The following is a 14,047-nucleotide window of genomic DNA, read 5'->3' as shown; positions in this document are numbered from 1 at the left end:
ATACATTTATGAGTTGTCAGCACATATGTAGTATTTAAAGCTATAAAACTGGGTAAGATCACCAGAGGAGTGATTATAGATAAACAGAAAAGAATCAAGTACAGAGTCCTGGGATGCATCAATATTAAGAAACAAGGGAGAAGAGGGGACTAAAAAGGAACAACCATTTTTTTGAGGAGGGAAATCAAGACCATCATGGCATCTTAGAAGCCAGATGAAGAGTGCAGGAAGAGGGACAGAATGATAGACAAATGATAGACTAATGATAGTTAATCTGACTGGTAAATCAACCTTATTGAGGACTGTGAATTTAGTAACTCAGAGGTTAGCAGTAACTTTTCTAAAGGCTATTTGGATTACAAGTTTATTATTTCTAAATCACTGTTCACCACTTTCTTAGTACTACTATTTTAAATACCATATTAAAAAAAAAGTCCATATTCATAGACTGTAAATAATACCTAGCATTCAGCATGACCACAAATTATGTCTTATTCTTTACAGTCTACCTACCAAAAACTTTAACTACATTATACAGGTTAATACAGCATATATTATTAACAGGGACCTTTCTTGATTACTTTGCACCATGTATTGTGCAAAGCACTATACATGCATTTAACATTTTATTCCTCACAGCATATAAGTTAATACTATTGTCATACCTACATTAGTAGGCACAGAAACTGAAGCTTAAAGGTTAAAAGGTTAAAAAATGTGTCCAAGCCAGAATAGCTTATATGTAACAGAATTAAAATTTTATGATGCTCTTATAAACAATATTGAACTTAAAAGTTAATAAAATAATAAACTTAATTAGTAAAATTATTCCTCTAAAAGAATACTAAATAACAAACAAGTTTTAAAGTCAAGACAACCAAAGAAACAGTTAGTTACAGAGCACAGGAAGCATATTTCTGTGTATCTGCTGTACAGATTAGTGACCAGGAAATGTTATTTAAATGAATTTGTAACACATTTCCTCTGTTTGCTATTTCAACTCCAAACACAAATACATAACTAAAATAGTTGATATGGTTTGGATTTTTGTGTCCCTGTCCAAATCTCATGTCAAATTGTAATCCCCAATGTTGGAGGAGGGGCTTGGTGGGAGGTGATTGGATCACAGGGTAAGACTTTTCCCTGTTGTCATGATAGTGAGTGAGTACTCAGGAGATCTGGTTTAGAAGTGTGTAGCACCTCCCCCTTCTCCCTCTTCCTCCTTTCCCAGCCATGTAAGATATGCCTGCTTCCCTTTGCTTTCTGTCATGATTATAAGTTTCCTGAGGCCTCTCCAGCCACGCTTCCTGTACAGCCTAGGGAACTGTGAGTCAGTTAAACCTCTTTTCTTTATAAATTACCCAGTCTCAGGGTAATGAGCCAACAAATACACAGATGTGTTTTATAAAGAGATAATAAAGTAAAGGAAGTCTAGAAGTTAAGAAACCTGGGTTACATCATCACGGTTCTGCCATTTAGTGGCAACTTAAATTGAGGACGGCTAAGTCAACTTAATTGAGGACTGAGAATTTAGCAACTCAGAGGTTAGCAGTAACTCTGAGGAGAAAAACTTAATAGAGGAAAAGATAAAATTGTGTGACCCTACACAAGTAATTTCACCCAACTTCTAGGGCCCTCATTTGTAAAAAAGAGTTCATAGCCTATAAAATCATTCTGGTGAGCAGTTCTTTAAAAATTGGCTATTTAAATAGTTAAAGCAAGGCCTGGCATAGGGAAAGAAACTTTCCTAGGGCAAAAGACAGGAGCAATAGGAATGTTTTTATGACTTTTCCTTGAGCCTCAGGCTCTAACATGGCTCAGCATGGCAAGATAGGACCAGTATTATTAATTTTTCCTTTTTGCCTCACATGCCAATATGGCTTGGCACAGTACTCTTCCTGATTTTGCCTTTCTTTAAAATTTTGAGTTTGATATTCTGTTCATAGTGAGTCTTCGCATTAATTTTTAAAATATTACATTAAAATATCTTGATTACTGTGGCTTTTTAGGGTTCTCCCTCAAATTTTGTTCCAAGTGCCTGAATGGCTTCACCCTAACCTCAGCCGTGGTCCTAAAAAGAGAATGAACCTTTACAATGAGAGAGGCATTAACGATAGCATATTCTGATTTTAAAAGAATGTACGGGCCAGGCGCAGTGGCTCACACCTGTAATCCCAGCACTCTGGGAGGCCGAGGCGGGAGGATCGTGAGGTCAGGAGATCGAGACCATCCTGGCTAACACAGTGAAACTTGTCTCTACTAAAAATACAAAAAATTAGCCAGGCGTGGTGGCGGGTGCCTGTAGTCCCAGCTACTTGGAAGGCTGAGGCAGGAGAATGGCGTGAACCCAGGAGGTGGAGCTTGCAGTGAGCCGAGATCGTGCCACTGCACTCCAGCCTGGGTGACAGAGTGAGACTCCCATCTCAAAAAAAAATTTAAAAAAAAGAAAGAAAGAGAGAGAGAGAAAGAAAAGAAAAGAAAGGAAAGAAAGGAAAGAGCAAAAAATCACATTATTGATTTGATCAAGGTTTTAGAAGAATTAAATGTAAAGTTGGTAATTGTTCTAATGGTGATAGTGCTCTGTGCTGATAATAAAGCAGCTGCTATTGCAGAGTTCTTGGATAGACATGATGCCAAACATTTTATATAACATCTCCTTATTTAATTTTCCTAACAGACTGTGGAATTATATGGTGTTAATTATATGGTGTTAATTATATGGTGGAATTATATGGTGTTAATTATACAGTCTTAATATCACCATATTTTTTAGTTGAAATTTGGCTTGGAGAACTTAAACCATTTCCCAGAACTGCACAGCTTAGAAGCATTAGGGTTGGTATTGGGCCCAATGCTGCTTTGAATAATTATTGGTATTTTTTAAATTAAATTCTAATTTTTTTCTTCTAAAATATTAAGTTGATGGGAAGATATGAATCAAATTACATTCATAATGTAATACATTGTTTTATTATTTTATTTGTGTAATACATAATGTAACATATTGTTTAGAAACACATGAATAAAATTAAGATCAAATTATATTTGTGTTACTATTTTTCTTTTTTGAGACAGAGCCTTGCTCTGTCGCCCAGGCTGGAGTGCAGTGCCATGATGTCAGCTCACCGCAACCTCCACCTCCACCTCCTCCTCCACCTCAAGTGATTCTTGTGTCTCAGCCTCCAGAGGAGCTGGGACTACAGGCGCATACCACTATGCCCGGCTACTGTTTTGTATTTTTAGTAGAGACGGGGTTTCATCATGTTGCCCAGGTTGGTCTCGAACTCCTGAACTCAGGTGATCCACTCGCCTTGGCCTCCCAAAGTGCTAGGATTACAGGTGTGAGCCACTGTGCCCAGCCTGCATTACTAGATTTCTTATGGCTTATAAATCAACAATTTTATCTTTTCCTCTATTAAAAAAAGCTTCTCTCCTCAAAAATCACATACAATGTTACCTGAAACTCCCTATAAAACAGAAAACAGGCAATTTACACACCTATTATAAAATATTAGAAAAAGTAATGCATCATCTGACTGAATCCTATTCTTAATTTAATATTGGTATTCAACTGAGAAACTACTGGCCAGATAAAATTAGAGTTGTTATTCTGATTGTAGGCAAGTTAGACTTTTTAAAAAGTATTTTCCGTATTTGAAACTTGTACAGTTAAGCAACACAGATAGACTTTAGGGCAAAAAAAAAAATCTCATCCAGGATATAACACATACATGCAAGAAAAATACCCCCAAAAGGCCTGCTGGTTTTATGTTTTATTAGTTTTCCTATTTGGTGCTCATAGTACACAGAATAATTATATGGCTTCAATATTTTGATATTCATAATATCATTCAGCAGCAGTACTTTAAATACACTGATGGCAGGATCTGTTTATATAGTGCTCCATTACAGATACTCCAGGGAAGACCAGACTACCTTAAGAGAAGGCCTGGCATGGTGGCTCACGCCTGTAATCCCAACTATTTGGGAGGCCAAGGAGAGTGGATCACCTGAGGTCAGGAGTTTGACACCTGCCTGGCCAACATGGTGAAACCCCGTCTCTACTAAAAATACAAAGATTAGCCAGGCGTGGTGGTACACGCCTGTAATCCCAGCTACTTGGAAGGCCGAGGCAGGACAATCACTTAAACCCAAGAGGCGGAGCTTGCAGTGAGCCGAGATCGCGCCACTGCACTCCAGCCTGGGTGACAGAGCGAGATTCCATCTCAAAAAACAAAAAAAAGAGAGAGAGAGAAAACAAAGGGTCTCAAAGCAGAATAACCTACACTTCATGGACATTTTGGAGCTGAAGGGGCAAGATGGTGGAGGAACAACTTTTCCTATAAAGTCTATCTAGTAACTAAGAATGCTGGAGATGACAATGGCCAACTAAATTACAAAGCAACATTTGTCCGTAAAATATTTGTGGATATACAGTTAAGTAGATAGATAGCTAAGCTACTCTGAATATAGAGCTATTCCAGTATTTCTTAAATTTTGAAAAGATACAACAAACAGGTAAAGTTTTGTTTATTAGAAGGTAAAACAGTTTGGTCATATTCACACTTAATGACAAGAAACAGTCTTCCCAGCCTGTTTCTAGTCAATTGTCAATTAAATAAACAGAACCTTCTTTTTCATTTATAACAAGAAGTTTGTCTATATGGTTTCCACCCCTAAGAACCTAAATATAGAAAATTATTTTTCTACAATTGTGAAGTTAAATTTCTGCTTCATCTCCAAACAATATCACTCAATAAATGTTAGCTATTATTACCACTATTTTCAATATCACCTAAATACACACTATGCATTTAAAGATTACGTAATTTAGGATATGGAGAGTTGGAAGGTTTTTACACTTTAACGTCTAAACCTATTAGCACATTTTTTATACTAACAGAACCAAAAACAGTTCCATCACTAACATAATGTGTTCCATAAAGAAAATTATTTTACTCCTTTAAATCTCATTTTTGACATCTATGCAATACAACATTTAAGTCTCAGGGCTAGTGTGACAACTAATGAAAGACTGTTTGTGATGCCAAATGAAACAAAGGTTAGGTACTAGTCACTGTAACTCCTTTTGTTATGAATGTACTTATGTTTTAGTCAATTTTAAAAGCTCTTTCACTGCCAAGTAATTTTCAGTCTTATTTTAAGTTTATACAGCTTAACATTTTATTTAAGACAGTTAAAATCTGGGAAAGATTAGATATAACACAAAAGTGCTTGGAGCAACATTATTTATAATAGCAAGAAACTCAAAGCAACCTAAAAATCTGGAACAGAAAAACTAAGTAAATTTTACTAAAGCTTGTCAAAGTTATATTAACCAATCATTAAAAATAGTTGTTACAAAGACTAGGTAGGAATTAGTATTTTTTAAAAATTAATGTTTAAAAAGTGCAGAATAAAAATTAAATGTATAATAATTCTACTTAAGGGAAATATGTATATGAAATTTTTTAATGGAAAGCAAAAAATACAATAACTATCATACCATGATGAAATTATATGATTTTATTCTTTTCCTAAGTTTTTTGTGGTGAAATTTGTATTAATAACTCATAATAAAATATAGCAAATCTAAGTAAACAAGATCTAAGGTATTACAGAAGACAGTCTTAATACATTTAGACCTTTTAAAAAATTACTCATTTATTATCTATAGCTCCATATCTCTACTAAAACAGATGCTATTTTAAATCCCAATGCATTTCACTATTCGCCGCCTCCTATAAGTCATATGTTGTTTTTTTCTCTCTCTCTTCTCTGAACTGGGATCTTAACAGGGATTAATAGATTAATTTGAGAAAAACTAACTTTTTTTTCCCATCCAAGAACAAGGTAGGTCTCTCCATCTATTTCTTTCAGCAAAGTGATAAACACATCTATTCTAAATACATGTTGTTAAGTCTATATGCTAAGTATTTTACCTTTTTGTGGCTATTACCACATTATATTAGGTCAGCCATGTGGAGGACACAGAGCTCTCTGAGTACCTTTATGAACAAAATTTTTTCAAGTTTCTGATAGAAATGTTCAAAATATCCCATTTCTTTCTAATTAATGATGTTTAAACATACATTAGGTAATTAAAAGCAAATGTAATTTCCCTAAAACTGTTAAAAACTTGTACATAAAAATAAAAATTTCATGAAAAACATAGGTGGGGTGGTGATTAGAAGGTCAGGATAAGGGGACATTCTGGAAAATTCTGTTTCTTGACCTAGCTGCTGATTATATGGGTTCTCAGATTGTAAAAATTTATCAAGCTGTATACATACAATGTACATACTTTTCTGTGAGGGTATATATAGACATATATTTACAAAGAATGTTTTGGATGCATTGGATAATAATGAACTTACTGACAACATAAAAATAGCACAGGAGGCCAGGCACAGTGGCCTGTAATCCCAACACTTTGGGAGGCCGTGGCAGGCAAATTACCTGAGGTCAGGAGTTCGAGACCAGCCTGACCAACATTGTGAAACCCTGTCTCCACTAAAAATACAAAAATTAGCCGGGCATGGTGGTGCTAGCCTATAGTCCCAGCTACTTGGGAGGCTGAGGCAGGAGCATCACTTGAGCCTGGGAGGCAGAGGCTGCAGTGAGCCAAGATCGTGCCACTCCACTCCAGCCTGAGCAACAGAGTGAGACTCCATCTCAAAAAAAAAAAAACAAAAACAAAAACCACACACAGGGGCAAATGAACTTTAAAACCTGTTTGCCATCATTGTGCTTAGACATTTTCACATACCTTTTCTAATATATTGTATCTTCTCAATCAGGGAGGACATATGAGTAGGAAACTCATCCTCAAGTCTGCTACATTTCAATGAAAACTTTTTATTACAGAGACTTATCCTCCAGACACTTTCAAAGCTTATTTGTGTTCAAAGTGCTGGGAGGGAGCAGGTTATGAGAAGTCACACGACTTTATACTTTGGATCCCATCTTCCAAAAGATGTTTCTCATAACCCTTAAAAACAAGTCAGCAATTTTGAGTGAGAAGAGGAGAGCTGCCCTGCTGGAGAATCTGAGATGGAATTAAAGGAATTTCAAACACAAAACTATCTTTCCCTATTGTCAGAATTTGATATATCACTATAGTTATCATAAATATGTTTTAAAACTACAGAGATTTAAAAATCTCATTTTATATTCCACATTAAAAAATCACTGGAGGCCAGACACGGTGGCTCACACCTGTAATCACAGCACTTTGGGAGACCCAGGCGGGCAGATCATGAAGTCAGGAGTTCGAGGCCAGCCTGACCAACATGGCTAAACCCTGTCTCTACTAAAAAAAAAAAAATACAAAAAGCAGCCGGGTGTGGTGGCACGCACCTGTAATCCCAGCTACTCAGGAGGCTGAGGCAGGAGAATCGCTTGAACCTGGGAGGCGGAGGTTGCAGTGAGCCGAGATTGCACCACTGCACTCCAGCCTGGGCGACAGAGCAAGACTCCATCTCAAAAAAAAAAAAAAAAAATCACTGGAAATATCCCAAGATCAAATCATTATACCCACAGACATCATCTTCAATTTTCCAGTCAAATATTAATCAAATCTAAACATTGAACTTTTTAAGGCACAACCAAGTACTTTTATAAAAAACCAAGTTCACATGAAAAATCAAAGGGCAAAAATGTGTGCCCACAGATCACATTAGGAAATTAACATTTACTGAGTTCATACTATGTGCAAAAGAAAGTCACTCGCTCATTCAATTCTCGTAAAAGTCCCACTAGAAAAAAAAAATGGAGAAGTGTTTTGAGGCAGAGCCACTTAGGGATACAGCAGAGGCAGAAGCTGCAACCAGGAGCAGGTCTTTCTGCTATTCATATAACTACCACTAAGAACCACGAAAGAACACAGCAAGAAGAAAATAGTTGTTGATGGTTGTTTTAAAGGACGCACGCTTCTCTTTTCTTCTTCTAACTACATTTGTAACTATGCAGAACGAGTAGCCAACCTCATTTTCATGGAAAAGTAAAAATGTTCTTCTCAACAGAAACCAGAGAAGCAAGGCACAACTCATCCTTACCCAGGAGGCAGCAGTTCTTTCATACCACTCAGGAAACTTTTTTAAGTAAACACTTTTTAAAAATCAGAAAACATTTTAACAACCTTTTAAATATCTATCCTGTCTCTCTTTTGTCCACTCTATGTGCCCTCCCCTATAAAGAATGATGAGCAAGTCTCGGAAAGCGAATCTAATTCACAGTTTTTGGGGTCTATTTCATATTTTGGTAGCCTATAAATCCTTATTTGTCAGAGAAAAGGTCCCATTGATGAAACAATTTGATAACTAATAGGTAAATCTACAGTTTCTAAAGGCTAATTACCAACTAGACCATTTCATCCATAAATCTGCATATTGCTCCTTCATTTCTGGCAATAACAGCACCTTAAGTAGGAATAATAATTTATCAACCAATTTAGATACACATTAGCAACTATGGTTTTTTTGGGTTTTTCTGAGACGGAGTTTCGCTCTTGTTGCCCAGGCTAGAGTGCAATGACGTGATCTCAGCTCAATGCAATCTCCACCCTCCCAGGTTCAAGAGATTCTCCTGCCTCAGCCTCCCAACTAGCTGGGATTACAGGCACCCGCCACCACGCCCTGCTTATTTTTGTACTTTTAGTAGAGATGGGTTTTCACCATGTTGACTAGGCTGGTCTCGAATTCCAGACCACAGGTGATCCACCTGCCTTGGCCTCCCAAAGTGCTGGGATTACAGGCGTGAGCCACCACACCCGGCCAGCAACTATGGTTTAAAAGAAATAAAATTTCTCCATTATGGTTTCAGATTCACATTATTTCTTACCAACTTGTTTCCCTGCCTCTAATCTCCCTCTGCTCCAGTACATCTCCATTCTACTGCTGAGTAACCTTTCTGAAACATAAAGCTATACATTTCATGCTCTTCTTAATATTCAAATTTGTAGGGGTGGGGTGTTTTTTTGTTGTTTGTTTTTTCTTTTGAGACGGAGTCTCATTCTGTCGCCCAGGCTGGAGTGCAGTGGTACGGTCCGGCTCATTGCAACCTCCGCAAGTGATTCTCTTCCCTCAGCCTCCCAAGTAGCTGGGATTACAGGCACCCTTAACATTATTCCATACCTTCCAAATGCCTAGAAAATCAAGTCTAAACTAGCATTTGGAATACTTTGCCCCATCGACCTTCTCCAATCTGACTTCCCACTATTTACGACCCTTCTTTCACATTTGCTCTAGATTTGTATTGTCCAATAGAGAAGGCACTAGTTACATCTGGCTACCAAGCACCTGAAATGTGGTTAGCCTAACTGAGATGCTCTGGTAAATGTAAAACACACATTGGATTTCAAAGACTTAGTACTAATAAGAATATGAAATAACTGTTTTAATAACTCATTAATAATTTTAAAATATTGATTACATGTTAAAATAATACTTTGTTATACTGGGTTAAATGAAATATTTATTGAAATTAATTTCATCTGTTTCCCTCCACCTTTTAAAATGAGGCTCCTGGGAAATTTTAAATTATATATGTGGCTCACATTATATATCTATTGAACAGTATCCACTGGAAAGTTTGGACCACCCAAACTTTCACCTTTCACCTTGGTCTTTCTACTTCCATCACTTTCCTCACAGTCTTTCACCACAGAACATTCAACACTCATTCATTTGCTGAGGGGTAGCCATGTACCAAGGCTGAGTGCTAAGCATTAAAATAAAAAAATTAAAAAGTTAAAGTTCTTCAGTCATGTCTACTTGTTCAAATTTTTATCTATTCTTCAAAGATCAGTTCAGATAAAACTTATTTCTGTGAAATCTTCAGGATCCTCCAGGATAAAAATCTCTCCTTCCTAACTCCTACACATTACATGTTCTTCAAAGAAGATGTCACTTTGTCCTTATAAAAGTTATTTTTGTACACAGCTTATCTCACATCTATTAGCTGTAAATTCCTCAAGTGCAGAATTCTTCAAATCTTGCTTCTTACCTCACTGAGAACTTGTACAAGCCTTCATCACCAAATCTATCCACGTTCCTGCATCTGTGCCCACACATTTTACTTTCTTTCCTGCTATTATGGATGTACAGTCCTAGCTACAGCTAATCCCTCCACCTACACACTAAATCTCCCATTCCCTCTTGCTCATTAACACCACAACAGCAATTCTCCCATGATCTCTTCATTTCTTCTCGCCGCCTTCTCTACTTGATTACTGCCATTGGCATGGAAACATGTTGTTATTTCTCTTACCCTTAAGAAAAAATCCCTTGACCCTACCTCCCATACAGCTGCCATTTCGTTTCAATCTTTTTCTTTACAGAAAAATTCCTTGGAAGAAATACCTATTCTAGCTGTCTTAAGTTTTTCTCCTCCCATTCCCTTTACAATTCACTACAATCAGATCTCCCCCGACTAACAGCCATCATCACACTCCTAAACTTTTCTTTTCAAGCTTATCAGTGACCTACATGTTGCTAATCCAATGATCATGTCTCAGTTCACATCTTACTTGACCTATAAACATCTTTAGACAGTCCTTCACTATTTTTTTCAAAATAACAGGTCAAAGTTTGGTCAGGACTGCCTTGACCTATTATTTTCAAAAACTTGAAAACTTTTTCTACTTTGCTTTGATGAAAACCCATTTAAATCGTTTATCACATATTTCTCTGGTTGCCCTTTCTTAGTATACTTTATTGGTTTTCTCCTGTCTTTGGGCCTCTTCTCTCAAATTCGCTCACTCCCTCGAACTCCATCTTGTCTTGCGTCTTTAAATATGTGCTGATGGCTCCTAAATTCATTATCTCTATTCCAACTAAAATCCTGAATTCAAGACCCATATATCTATTTGCTATTTATCAGCTTTTTCTGAATGTCTAGTAAGTATTTCAAACAATAATGTCCAAAACTATGCCCTACCCCTTCCTTTTCCTACTACAACCACTTCCCTCCTTCAGTCTTTCACATCTCCATTCATGCCAATTCCATCCTTGCAAATACTCAGGCCAATAATGTTAATATTCAAATCTGACTGCTTTTTCTCTCAAGAGCCCAAATCCTAACACTTACAAATCTCGTCAAGACTGCCTTCAAAATGAATCCAGAACTCCACCAGATTTCACCACCTTTACAAATCACCAACATTTTGCTGGAATCATTGCAAATGTCTACCATTAGGTCTTCTTGCTTCCAACTTTGCCTTCTCTCTCTTCTTAGAATATTTTCAATGGAACTCAGAGAATGATGCTGTCACTCCTCTGTTCAAAACCTCCAACGGCTTCCCATTTCATTGAGAGTAAAGCACAATTCCCAGCCTTTGAGTCTATCATCTGCTCGCATCCACCTAGTTATTAACTCTCAAACCTCACCTCCCATTACTTTCTGTCTCACTCATTGTGCTTCTGCCACACTGGCCTTCTAAACGTTTCGAAATCACAACCGGTACCCTACACAAGAAGTAGGAATGGTGTAGGAAGGTAGCTCAGTGGCAGACAGGGCACTAACAAGTAGGGAAAGCTGAGCAGCACCACAGTTTTACAGGGTTGGGAGACTAACTAAATATGAGGAATTCAGCCAATTAGTTACTATGTAATAACTGAACTAGGCTCATACTAATGATAGAATAAATACAAATATGGGGGAGGAGGGTTGGGCACACTACAATGAACTCACGGTGTTGAGCTGGAACTAGAGGTATCAATATGAATTAACAGATTTCATTATATAAAAGATACAGGGGGCCAGGTGTGGTGGCTCATGCCTGTAATCCCAACACTTTGGGAGGCTGAGGAGGGTGGAACAACTGAGGTCAGGAGTTCGAGACCAGCCTGGCCAGCATGGTGAAACCCTGTCTTTACTAAAAATACAAAAATTAGCTGGGCGTGGTGGCGCACGCCTGTAGTCCCAACTACTCGGGAGGCTGAGACAAGAGAATTGCTTGAACCCGGGAGGCAGAAGTTGCAGTGAGCAGAGATCATGCCACTACACTCCAGCCTGGACAACAGAGCGAGACTCCGTCTCAAAAATAAAGTTAAAAAAAATAAAGATGGATATAGAAATATAGATGTAGATAAATGTCTGTGTGGGTGTACACACACACACACACACACACACTTACGTGCATGCACATGCTTCCTGGATGTGACCACTGAAAGGGCCTGGTGTACAATAGATACTCCCATAGCAATGAGCTCATCTAGCACTCAGATCTTGGTTTTAAAATACTACTCTTCACTAAAAGGAACTAGGGCTCCTTGGAGAAATAGCTGATTCTAAGGCTGGAGTAGGAAAATGATAAGATGAGCTTGTAGCATCTTGTGCCAAAAAGGAAGGAAGTGCACAGGTGATAAAATGGCATAGAGCTATACATACACAATGTATCAATGTCAATGTCCTCGTTTTGAGAATAAACTATAGTTATGTAAGATATAAACACTATGGGAAATGGGGTACACAGGACCATTCTGTACTATTTTTGCAAAGTTACTGTGAATTTATAATTATTTCAAGAAAAAAGTTTAAAAATAAGTAAAGAAGTGTAAAAGGACTGATGGTGACTTGTCAAGAGGACATATAAGCCAGTATGAAAGGGCTCCCAGTGGCAAATCTGGAACAATTTCTACAAAATAAATGGCTTGTAATCATCAAAACTGTCAAGAGCATGAGAGTCAAGACTGGGGAACTGTTCCAGATTGAAGGAGATTCGAGAGCCATGAGAGTTGGATGAATATATGATCCTGGGTCAGATTCTTTTGCTACGAAGAACATTATTTGGACAGTTGACAAATCAAATGTTTTGTGTATGCAGTAAGTTTATAAAATTGTTTCAAAATAAGAAGTTTTTTAAAAACCACAAAAGGCATGTTCCTGACTCAGGGACTTTGGACTCACTATTTCCTTCTGTCAGAAAAGCTCACACCCATATAACTGCACCAGTTGGTGGTAGCTCTCCACCAAGTCTTCACTTAAAAGTCACCTTTTCTGGGAGAACTTATTATAATATGTAAACTTTAAAAATTCTATATTTCGCATTATCTTTGTTTTACCTTCTTTCTCCTTACCACTTATCACTATCCTACAAACAATTAAATTATTATCTAGCTCCTTATTAAAATGCAAACTGATAGGCAGGAATATTTTATCTGCTTTGTTCACTGCCTAAACCAGTGGTTGGCATGCCGTAGTTACTAAATATTCATTAAATGACTGAGTGTACATAAAATCCTTTAAACACAAGGGATTTAAGAATCAATTGCAAAATAAGTTCACTTTCTCAAAGCAAAGGAATACAGAAACAGGTAAAAGAACTCCGCTGTTAACTTGATAGCTCTGGGATATCATTTCAATAAATATGTCTACAGCATAAATGGATGAGCTAATGTCCTTGCCCAAAGGAGCTTAGTGAACAAACCTATTTCCATCAGCAAGCAAAGCCATAATACTGCAGCCAGCTAATACAGCAAGAAAATACCTACCAACACCATGTGGGAAATACAGTCTAAACAATCCAAATGCTGACAGACAGGAATTAACTATAGCAGACCTGCTTGAAAAATATGGGAAGATACAGAAAGCAAGTTTTCTTGGGGGAAAAAAGAATGACGCCAAACTAATATTCTAATAAAGTCAGTGGTATAAACCAAAAGACATATGTAACTGAGGTCTCGATATTTCATTACCACGTTTCCTTGAAAAACTACCGAGGCTATAATTACACTAACAACAATGGTTTCAATTAATTTACAGTATTATAAAACGTACTGAATGGTTTGTACTTTAAAAAGTATAATTCAAAAATCTAAAGATGATCTTATGGTTTCTACACATGAAGTAGTCAAATCAGTAGCATCCCATTTTATAAATACTTTTTTCTCCTGTGTACCAGGTAATGAAGCTGACCTTCCTTTCTTGCATAATTGTCACCAAAATGACAGAAAACATTATCTTTTTGTTTATTGTTTCTGAGACGGAGTCTCACTCTGTCACCAGGCTGGAGTGCAGTGGTGCGATCTCAGCTCACTGCAACCTC

The 14,047-nt window shown here is 37.2% G+C and overlaps 1 protein-coding gene across 9 annotated transcripts in view; it reads right to left on the bottom strand.

Moving 5' to 3' along the window:
• The window catches only part of ROCK2 (Rho associated coiled-coil containing protein kinase 2), a 165,615-nt gene that overhangs the window by 113,165 nt on the left and 38,403 nt on the right, over positions 1-14,047 (bottom strand). The gene's annotated exons all lie outside the window — the stretch shown is intronic.

The sequence above is a fragment of the Pan troglodytes genome, chromosome 12 (genome assembly GCF_028858775.2).
Source record: "Pan troglodytes isolate AG18354 chromosome 12, NHGRI_mPanTro3-v2.0_pri, whole genome shotgun sequence".
NCBI classification, from domain to species: domain Eukaryota; kingdom Metazoa; phylum Chordata; class Mammalia; order Primates; family Hominidae; genus Pan; species Pan troglodytes.
Note: the sequence above shows the minus strand (reverse complement) of the source record. Positions and strands in the feature narration are given on the sequence as shown.